Raw genomic sequence first — 8,743 nt, 5'->3', positions numbered from 1 at the left:
AGAGGAGACGGGAGATGGGTTTTGCCAGGAGACTGGTCCAGCACCTAATTTTTTCTTCCTAATTTACACCCAGCACAGGGTGGTGATCTCAGCAGGGGAAAGAGAAAAGCACAGAGAGAGACCTGCTGGTCAAGGAGAACCAAAAACACTAGAAAATGCCATATTGCCTATTTTTGCACAACAGCCTCGTGCCAGAGGGCTGCCACATTTATGTAGGAGAGCTTAGGTTTTGCCCAGAGTGAACCTGGCAAACAAAGTCCTGATGCAATGAAGCACTTGCCAAGTCATGACCTGAACTGTACTCCTCTCGAAGAGGTTTCCCCGGATCAGAGGCAAGGCACATTGGCAGCAAAGTGAAAAGAAAATTTCACGGCTGCTGCCCCCCTGGGTCAGCTTCACAGAGCAGCTGAAGACTTTAGTCCCCAGTACTGTGTCTCCTGCACATTTCACAAGAACCTATTTCTTGCTGAAGTGCATGTTTTGATAGGCCGATGTGTCGGTGACATGTATCACAGCTCAATGTGAGAGCTCAGAGTTTCTGGGAACTGGAAATTAAAGGATTTTTAGCAACTTGCTTCCCATAGTTTCTTACATGTCCTTCCCTGAAAACTTTCTCTGCTGGAGAGAACAGTTTATTCCAGTGCAACATCATGCAAGGACAGCAAAAACTGAAAACTAGAAGTAAAATATTATCTAGAGAGATAGCAATGTAGCTGCTAAAAAACACTGGGTTATTCAGTAGTCCTTCCTTGTTACACCTGGTGACCATACAGGAGTTATTAACGGTTCATTAACAGTCTGTACGTGCCAAGTGCGGGGAAAGGTGCCGTTTCCACTTCTCCCAACATCCGCTCCCAGCTGCTGTCCTTGCGGGCCCCCTCCAGCCACAGGGACAAAGGCACAGTCCCCTGCGGAGGGGCAGGAGGGGCAGCCTGGGAGCCTACAGCCTCCTGGTTCCTGCAGGGACCGGCCGACCTGCCGAGCGGCTCCAGCCAGCGCTGCAGCAGCCACCAGCACCTTCGGGACCTCTGTTTAGACACCACTGTTTAATATTGCTTTTCTGGGAGCTGCTTCCAGGCAAAGTGAAAAAATTCATGATATTCTCAATACCAAATTGTCACCATCACATGGCTGGGGGTGTCGTATGGGTGGGAAATTTTCTACATATTGCAGTGGCTGGTGCAATATCAGCAAGAAAATAGAGACTGGCTATGGTGTCACACTGGCTGACTAAAGTGTTAGCTAATAAGTATGTCCCATGAAATGGCATAAGACCAAGCAAAATTTCTACCAGCTTTGGCTGATGTTCAAAGGGAATCTTTCTCATGAAACCTTCTGAGATTGTAAAAAATCACACAAAAAACCCCACCCCAAAACAAAACACCAAAACACAAAAAACTTCCTTTTGCAACAGGAAATTAATCTTTTTTTATTTTTTTAACCTTAATTCACACCAACACTTCTATCAAAATGTTAGTTTGCTTTATATAGCACAAAGCTGATTCCAGATTCAAGCATTTTGATAACCTTCACATAATGGTTTTGGTCATTTTGATGAGATATACTGGGAGAAGTCACGTTTTCCACATGACTGGAATTGCTCTGCAAACAAGTCGTTCAGAAGTCAGCCATCTGAAAGAAGAACATATTGGTGCTTGAGATGTTTCACCTTGTCCCACGAAGGTGTCGCTGGGGGCAGCCGGTTCTGGAGGAATGCACGCACACAGCTACTTAGGGGACGTTTGCCTCGACGGGGGCTTAGCAGGGTAGCATGAGCCCCAAGCAAACACAGTCACCACCGCTGTAGTGTCCATCACTTCTCTCCAGTGTCTGGCCAGGACTTAGAGGCAAATAGCATCCGCTGCCACGCTCATCAGCTGTGCGTGACCCGCTCAGCCCAGCCACCGTGCGACAGCGTTGAGGGCAGAGCCTTCTGGAAGAAGAGCCCCGCGCACGTGTTGAAGTGTTCACGCACAAGCAAGTACGGAGGAAAGTGTAATTCAGCATGAAGGAAACCTCGTCTGAGAAATGAAACCTGTGTTACTGCATTTGCTGGCACGCCCCAAACAGTACAGACCAACTCCCCGCTAAACAGAGCGATCCTCGAGGCAGCCATTTGGCCTCCCTGACCAGGAGTCCTCCTAGAGACATAGAGTCCTTGAGGTCTCATTGTCCTTCACACCTTGCTGAAGGAACTTCCTCCTTCATCCCTTCTTCCCCAGATTTCAGAGATATACCAGCTCTCAGATACCAGCCCCATTAGAAACACTTAGCAGAATCCAGCTCCCCAGTGCCACAGGTCAACAGAGACAGCCCAAAAATTCCAGCCCAAAGAAATCTTGAATTATCAGGAAGATCTTCAAGATCAAATAGGAGTCATTCCTGTCACCCTTTGACACAATGTCCAAGAACTGACAGAGATCACTGCTAGTCCAGCTCGCAAAGAAACGCCATGGTCCACATCTACGCAGGGATGAGCGAAAGTGCCTTGTCTCAACCTAGATGGTGTTCTCAAAGCATGCCCTCGGAAATCTGACACATAAAACATATGCTTTGAGCCTCCACAAGGCATAGAAGTAACTCACAAGTCCTTTCTTCCAGTAGCAAACTGTTTAAGAGCAATTTGATCAAAATGGGTGAGTTTCATAGGGGATTTTGAGCAAGCAGAGTGTGGAAGGTGCTGTCAGATGAAAAGACAGATCTGACAACATGAAGCAATCTGCAGGAAGTTATGAAACTAAGTGACAGAAAAGCGAGGAAGGCCTTCGTTTTGCACAGCGTGTGATGGATGAAACACTCCATTTGCTTCACAGGAGGAGGCAGCTGTCTGCCCACCCAGGCAGAGAGAACTGCTCCATGGCTAAAGCGGCAGCGGGGTTAGAGGACTAGTACAAGCGTATGGAGCAAAAGGAAAGGTGGAGAGGGAGACTTCAGGTAGGTAACCAATGTTAAGTAACATCCCTTAGGTGAGACACAAAAGCAGGAGCATCCCTTTCCCCCTCTCCTTCCACAGCTCACTCCCAGGACATCACCAACTCCATCAGTCCTGCAAAGCGAAAGAGAAGCCTGTCCTCTTTCGCCTCTGCAACCACCTGCTAGCTCGTCAAGCCAGATTTGCTGAGAAAAGAGTCTTGCCTCGTTTCCTGCCATAACATGCTGCATTTTCTACTCCTCTGGTGCTACGCGATATCCCACTCACATGCATATCCAGTAATTTGTGTCCAATTTATTTTAGAAAAATCCTTGACTGAAGAGATTGTTCAAACAGCGTTACCCCGCTGCGTCACCAGGCTGTTTGTACATTGCGGAACGGGAAAGAGTGACACCAGCAATGCTGAGCTGGCAGAGCCTGGCGCTTGGCTTGTGTGGCGGTGGGTGGAAACGGGGGCGGAACCTCCAGGCTCCAGCTGTGTTATGGATTTTCAAATCAAAGTGTCTCATTGTCCTTTATCTCAGGTACTAATGAAAAACCAATAATTCCAAGGACTCAAACATTCACAGCAGGAATTTCATAGCAAAACAAACAAAACCAGTAAGAAAACCACTCTGAGCATTGGCAACCGCATTGCTTTTAGCCAGATGTAAGCGATCAGTGGTTTCACCTCTGGAAAGCTGATACAAGGTTGTAATGTTTCTTACATGCATTTCCAAGGAAAGGGAAAATGATACATTTCCAAGGGGATTGAAGATGATTGCAGTAATTTAAGAAGTGACGCAGATTTTGGCTGTGGCTTTGGGCAAGTCACTCAATCTCCCTACACCTAATCTCATCAGCACAACCGGTGTGCTGTATGTCCACTGCCATGAAGTCACTGCAAGGATTCAGGCACTTCTCAGGGAGCCACAAGTCTCTGTTCAGGAATAGATCGTGGGAAAAGGTGGAAGTAACAACATTAGCACCCACTCTACACAAACAGCCATATGAAAATATATATATTAAAAATGGTATTGCTCTCAGGTTCTTTTTAAGTATCATACAACTCTTCCCCTCAAACCCTAATCTTTACAATAAGAAAGAGGAAATGTGACAATGCACCACCTCGGTCAACTCTGGGAAAGGATTTTATGCCAGCCAACATTGCCAGCACTTTGGAAGGACTCCTGGCTGTGATGGATGTCAAGACTGCTATTGACTTTCTAATTGTACTTTGAACCTCTTTCCAACCTCTTGCACATTTTCTGTGCTTTAATAAACAGAAGATGTAGTCAGTGACCTGGCAGCAGGCTTGGAGAGCCAGGAGCAGAGGGAGGCACTCCCCTTCCCCACCTCATCTTCCCCATCAAGCGATGATATACGCTATTTGTCATGATAATATTCATGTGCCCCACTCAACCTTTTCAGCAGGGGTAGTTCAGGCGTTGGGCAGTAGAAAAAAGCTGCCATGGTAGGAACAGTGACAAGCCCCAAATCCACCGATGATGCTGTTGCAGTATCAGTGCTCTCTCCAGTCTCTATGGCTCTGTATCTTTTTCTCCAATATTCTCAAACTGTGTCTCCCTCAGATCTCTGCTGTACACCAGTGAAAAATGTATGAGATGCTACATCAGTTTGCCTAGCCGACAGTCTGCCTTCCCGTTGGAACTATCTGTTTTGATGTAACAACCTCAGAGCTACTTAGAAAATTGGAAGAAAACTCAGCTCTAAAACTATAAAACATTATTATTTAGGACTTTGATATCAGCTGCTAAAATCACATGGGAAAGATTGTCATAAATATACTTAACTGGCAAACCTGCCACCAATGAGTTCAGAAAACAGAACTTTTTCTGAATACCAGCATTATTATGAGCTTATGTTAAGAAGGGATACATACAAAAGAATTTATGACTTTTTATGTTGCAGAAGTGAAAAACAAGTGAAAGTACACTGAATTCATTAATACATTCAAGCAAAACCAAAGCATCTCATTTAAAATTCTGCTACAAAGCAAGTTTAATGCCAGAGAAGATCCCCATATTGTTGGGGCACAAAGAGCTACTGATACCCATGCTAGCTTGATCAACACTAATTGAGGGATCTCTGCCGTAAATCTTTGTAAGCAGTGTACACAGTCCTAGTAGAAATTCAGACCCATTTCATCATCAAACCCTCAATTCTGTGCCTCCAATATTTACATGACCTTTTCCATGGGCTCGAGCTGGAGAAAAATTTGAGGTCTAAGCCAGAAGTTTCCTTCAGTAGCACCTCCAGCATTAGCAAAGAGTACCCAGACACCAGTACCAACAGGACTGGTCTCTGAATATTGCATGAAGGTCACAGCCTCGCTTATCACTCGTCTTTTCCCTGGCATTAGTTCAGGAGCCGTATGAGTGCCCATCTCACAGAGTACTTAGGACGTTTCTGCAAAGGCACATTAGTCATTTTGCTAGGCCTGTTCTTTCCATTTCTAAGAAATGGGTGCCTTTTCTGTATGACTAATGCACAACAAACATATTCCACATGACTGCTGGAAGCCCACATATGGCCCAGCAGGAACTGCCTTGACGACAGGCCAAGATATTAAAAAATGTCTGTATATAAACCTTAGTGGCACTGCCTCACAACGCATTCCTGCTTTTTTTGGCTAATTCTTCTCATTCATTACTGACTGGTGCATCATACTGTGCACAATACACGTGGAACAGAGGCTGAGACAAAGAACAGAAGGTCCATGTCAGAACTTGGCAACTTCTGCTTGAAACGACGAGGTCAGGATTTCCGGAAGGTATGCGTGCCCAGTAATAAAAATGTTTCTGCTTTACCGAGATAGAGCATGGAAAGTTGGAGCCATCCATAAGGACCTCAACAGGCTTGAGAGGTGAGCCTGTGTGAACCACATGACATTCAACAAGGCCAGGGGCAAGGTCCTGCACATGGGTCAGGGCAATCCCCAGTATCAGTACAGGCTGGGCAGAGAATGGATTGAGAGCAGCCCTGAGAAGAAGGACTTGGAGGTGCTGGTGGATAAGAAGCTCAACATGAGCCAGCGATGTGCACTAGCACCCCAGAAAGCCAACTGTACCCTGGGCTGCATCAAAAGAAGTGTGACCAGCAGGTTAAGGGAAGGGATTCTCCTCCTCTGCTCCACTCTCATGAGACCCCACCTGGAGTACAGCGTCCAGCTCTGGGGTCCCCAACATGAGAAGGACATGGAGGTGTTGGAACAAGTCCAGAGGAGAAGGCCACAAAGATGATCAGCGGGCGGGAGCACCTCTCCTATGAAGACAGCCTGAGAGAGTTGGGATTGTTCAGCCTGGAGAAGAGAAGGCTCCAGGGAGACTTTATTGCAGCCTTCCAGTACCTAAAGGGGGCCTACAAGAAAGCTGGAGAGGGACTGTTGAAGGACAAGAGGTAATGGCCTTAAGTTGAAGGAGGGGAGATTTAGATTAGATATTAAGAAAAAATTCTCTACTGTGAGGGTGGTGAGGCACTGGCACAGGTTGCCCAGAGAGGTTGTGGAGGCCCCATCCCTGGAAGTGTTCAAGGCCAGGTTGGATGGGGCTTTGGGCAACCTGGTCTGGTGGAGGGTGTCCCTGCCCATGGCAGGGGGGTTGGAACTAGATGGTCTTTGAGGTCCCTTCCAACCCAAACCATTCTATGATCTATGATTCTATACCAAACTTTCCAGAGCACTTTACAATTACAGCATACTAAACCACTCCCTTCCTGCAGCACCTCTCAGTCTCTGCCTCTCTCAAGCTCAACACCTCAGGTATTAGCTTAGACAGTTGTTTGTCAGCCAGGCTCATGACTTCCCTTGGAACAGAAGGGGTCTCACATCCTGGGATCCAAACCAGGACATTTTGGGGGATCACAAAGCCCCTACCCATCACCAGATCTATAAACAAAGCAGGTCTGTTTCAGCAGCACTTGACTCTTGTACAAATGCATCAGTTACACCTCATGCTTTGAAACACCAGTCTTATCAAGGGATTTTATCAGGCTGAGAAGTTTCAACATTTGATATACAGTACCTTTGAAGCCAGTGCGATAATAATGCCAGAGAATACCCTGAAGCCACCCAAGGCCATAAAGTTAATGGATAATAAAGGCATCTAGTCCACTATGAATAATGCCCCAGCTGCTCTGTCTTCAAAGACAGCTTCATCCTGAGGATCTAGAGTATCCTGATGACTCAATAACATAACATTGAGTGGGACAATGAGTACAACAAGTGGGGCAAAGAAAACAACAGTGTTTAGGCAAATGAAGAAAATGGACTCAAATACACACAAAGGTAATCGGTGAATTCACATGGAGAAGAATCTTTTTCAGACACTGGGTATTTCCACAGAGCAGCTCAGCTTCTGAGTTTTTTTCTTACATATTTATGTTCCCAATCTTTCTCTCATTTCACCATTTGGATTTATTTGTTGCTACTTTAGATGGTCACTTGTTCAGTGAAGCACTAGCTGATCTTCAAGCCTAGTTGTGCTGGGCTGCAGTCTCTGGAAAATGCAAGGTTTTCCTTGCAAGCAGTTTGCTAGTGTAGATGCAATGTTAACACAGCTGCATGCACATGGTCTAAATGCCACCTAGGCACATCACAAACGGGGAACAGAGAGCTGCTGCCCTGGAGACTTTTCGAAGAGGAGCCCAAGTGGGTGCTAGGAAAGAAAAGCTCAAAATCCAATCCCAGCTCAAAATAAAAGAGAAACTGGTTCGTTTTTCTGTGTGACGTGATGAGTACTGAAGTTGTGATGATGCAGCAGTGCATTACCTTAGAAGATAAGGAAACGGCTGAGGGCAGAAGATTATATGAAAGGAAATTCTCCTGCCAGGTAGTCCCAGAGCTGGCCAAACCCCAGTGAAGCTCTGGGGAGCAAAGGGAAGACCCCCCGCCCACCACTTTCCACATTGTAATGGGACATGTCCAATTACTGATGCCAAATTCACAAGCAAACAGATTTTGAAACACCTGAGTCAACAATGTGTATTTTATTGCATGCCATTGCCACCAGAATTTCTACAAGTTTATCACAACTCCATATTTCTGTTCCTTTCCTACTTCACCTGCTTTTGCCCTTTTTCTTCATGTGTCATTTACCTGCAGTGTTAATCTTGCCCTGCTGCTTCTTTACTCTCCTCTTCGTTCTGCTCCCTTCCCTACTCTCCCAATTCCCTTTCCCAGGTTTTCATTCGGGCTCACCTTCTCCCAGATCTTCCCTGGGTGCCATGAAGGGCAGCAGGTGGCCAACAGAGTCACTTCTTGCCACGAGAATGAAGGGGAACCTTCTCTCCTATCTCACCCCTCCAGCATCACCTGCAAAGCCTCTTCCACCTGAACCGCCACCATTCAGACCTAAAGGAACAGGACAAAAGGAAGAGGGTCTTTGAAGGATGACATTAAATTATAACTTTAACCTTTCCCCTCAGACATGTGGCAGTGCTGCTGCTGTGTGTGCTGGTAGGTCCTATATGTTTCCCAAGCTGCTGTCAGCTCTTTCTTTTCAGCTTTCTTTATTTGATGAGCCCACATTTCACCATCCAGCAGGGAAGCTAAATGTTCCCAAAGAAGAAGAAAGCAGGGAAAGCACAGCCCCTCACTCCAGCTCTCTAGGGCATGCATCCCAGCCAGTTGTAAGTTGTGTTTGGATCTGCCTCAGCAGAATAAAAGGAAAGGCGGTCACAGCTGAGCCGAATCTATGGAGCCTGAAGGGCACAAGAGCTCCCAACAGACATCTGAGTCACGCTCTGAGCCGGAGGCATCACACATCGACAAAGCAGACACAACATCAGACATAGCTTTTGAACTATCTAGAA

This window comes from Grus americana, chromosome 5, assembly GCF_028858705.1.
Source record: "Grus americana isolate bGruAme1 chromosome 5, bGruAme1.mat, whole genome shotgun sequence".
Lineage (NCBI taxonomy): Eukaryota > Metazoa > Chordata > Aves > Gruiformes > Gruidae > Grus > Grus americana.
The sequence above is the reverse complement of the archived record's forward strand: the minus strand, read 5'-3'. Positions refer to the sequence as shown.